This window comes from Mesocricetus auratus, unplaced genomic scaffold (assembly GCF_017639785.1).
Source record: "Mesocricetus auratus isolate SY011 unplaced genomic scaffold, BCM_Maur_2.0 Super-Scaffold_100001, whole genome shotgun sequence".
Taxonomy (NCBI): domain Eukaryota; kingdom Metazoa; phylum Chordata; class Mammalia; order Rodentia; family Cricetidae; genus Mesocricetus; species Mesocricetus auratus.
This window is the reverse complement of record NW_024429187.1, coordinates 2,147,158-2,149,704: the sequence shown is the minus strand read 5'-3', so window position 1 is coordinate 2,149,704 and position 2,547 is coordinate 2,147,158. Positions and strand designations below refer to the sequence as shown.

The following is a 2,547-nucleotide window of genomic DNA, read 5'->3' as shown; positions in this document are numbered from 1 at the left end:
CCCAGTGAGCTTCAATAGTAGGTATCAATTTGCCAGTAAAACTTATAGCCCTTAAAGCACCATTAGCATCACCACTCTGCACAACCACACCTCCAGGTGTTTTCATTTCTGTTGCTTTTCTTTCTTGAGCTTATTGGAAAATTGGAATACCAGCCAGTGTTCCTGCCCCAGGAGGTAGGTGCATTTTTCAACTCAATGTTTTCCCATTCTATTCTTTCATTTCTTTTGTATGTCTTTCATGTAAATGCTGTAAAATCATGAGAATTTTAAAAAACATTGATTTTTTTAGTTGATAATTGATTTAGGAGACTGAAGGTAGTACTGGACCTTTATACTGAAATGCCACATGTGTTTCTCTTTGAGCTCTAAGACTAATGATATGTATTTTCCTTTTGCTTTTGACAGTTACTCTTAAACTTTTCCCTGGTCTCTCAATTGATATCAATTAATTATTACCTAACAATGCTCATTTACTTTTTAAAATTTACCTAACCTGTTTTATCTGTCATGGTTCCTATGAGTGTCGGTAACTGAACAGATGTAGAAGGAAGGTGTGGGATGGTATGAGTCACTTAATGGTAACCAAGCACTAATGCAGAAATGAAGTAGGCAAGAGGAAGGCAGAGAATGGGAATTCCTGCTAAATGAGCCATCTCTGTTCAGTGCCTGATTGATGGCACAACAGAAGACTTATACCTGTCTACATGCTCGGGTTAATTAGTTCCAAGTTTGCTGAAGTCTACATTAATTCTGAGGTAATTATATAACAAATAATTTTCAATAGTGTATGACCAACTGTCTCAGGACCATGCACGGGCTGAATGTGCAATAAAATTCGAGAACATGTGGAAAGATTTGAATGTGAAACACATGATTGTGATGGAAACAAATCATGCTTTGTATATATTTGTGCGTATGTCTCAAAAGTAGGTAAAAAATTATTCATGTAGTGTTACCTCCCTAGTGCTAGAATTCAGGTAAATTTTAATTTCTGTGATGTTATCAGACAAATCCAAGTGTCTGTTTTAAGAGCTTCAGCACAGCACAAATGTTCAATGTTCTGTCACCCCCAGTGCTCAGACAACTATTTATAGAATTTTGGGGTCTGCTCGCCTTCTTTATGTTAGAGTTTGTGATGTCCATATAATTACAGTAGCCAGATTAAATGTTATTAAGTCAAAATCAGGGAAGCAATACAAATAATCTGTATTTATTTTCATCTTCGCACACGAAATTTTTGTATTTCCTTTAGGATTCACTCAAAAATACTCCACACCACCTTGTCTAAGATGGAGTTGAAATCATTGAACTTAATGGCGATAAATATCACTCTGACAGAGAGTATGAGCCCAATATTGTCAAAGCTTGATGTTTGTAAATGTGAGTATGTTTTAAGGATTCGAGACTCAGCTACAACTCTTCCAATTTTCTACAGTGATCCAAGGGATTATAAATTTCCTTAAAGACAATGGATTACATTGTACAGAGCACACTTGTATTCATTGTAATTTAGAAACTGTATTAGGATGCTTTGGAAATTAATTCATAGCTCTGGTGAACTGCCTGGGCTGGGTCAAGAGAAGAAAGTTCTCTGTAGTGAATCAACTCCTCACAGCCTTGGCTTTCTCCAGAGTCACCCTTCTTTTGAAAGTACTCACTGCTATTTCAATGTCCATACTCTATTCAGACATGGTGGTAACTAGGGGAGTGATAAAACTGATTAATTCTCATTTGGTTTTCAGCAACCATTTTACATGTGGCTTGCTTCATGATTCAACTTCTTTTATTTTCTCAAAGTAGCCAACTTTACTAACACTATCCTTGTTTACTGAAAGACTAGAGTTAGCCAGGCGGCTTCAGGGACTTTGCTCACATCTCTAGCCCTCTTGTTTCTAAACACTCTGCTAATTAGCTCATATATTGATGCCCAGATGGGTGTCTGTTATATGATTTCTCTTCAAACATTTCGGCAGAATTTTATAGGGTTATTTTAATTATTAATGATAGTATTTTCACCTTCATACTCTTCACACTTTCCCAGTTAACTTTTCTCCTGCTCATTTTCTCCCTATGGAGACATCACAAGAAGATGAAGCAACATGGTCAAAGAGGAAGAGATGACCACGCCAATGCCCACATCAAAGCCTTGCAAGCCATGATCACCTGTGTCGTTCTCTGTGTCATTTTCTTTCTAGCTCTTTTCATGCAAATTTGGAGGACTGGGTTGATGAAGATTATTTACATCAGGCTATGCCAGATTGCTGATGCAGCTTCTCCTTCAGGGTGCACTCGTGTCTTGATCCAGGGAAACACAAAGCTGAGACAAACCTTTCTTTCTGTTTCATGGTGGCTGAGGTGCAGGCTTAAAGATGTGCACTTAATGGTTCTCTAAAATATATTGGAGATCATGCTACTTATTCTTGGGGAAGCTCAATGCATAAGAAATCTGTCCAAATCATTACATTTTCTTCAAAACATTTTCCATTTCATAATGCTTTACCAATTTTATGTTATTGCTGATGTAAATACTATACAAATATTTCACAT

At 36.9% G+C, this 2,547-nt stretch overlaps 1 pseudogene; it reads left to right on the top strand.

Annotated features, from left to right (window-relative positions):
• Window positions 1-1,468: 1,468 nt before the first annotated feature.
• On the top strand, window positions 1,469-2,392 carry LOC101823284 (annotated as a pseudogene).
• Window positions 2,393-2,547: the final 155 nt, after the last annotated feature.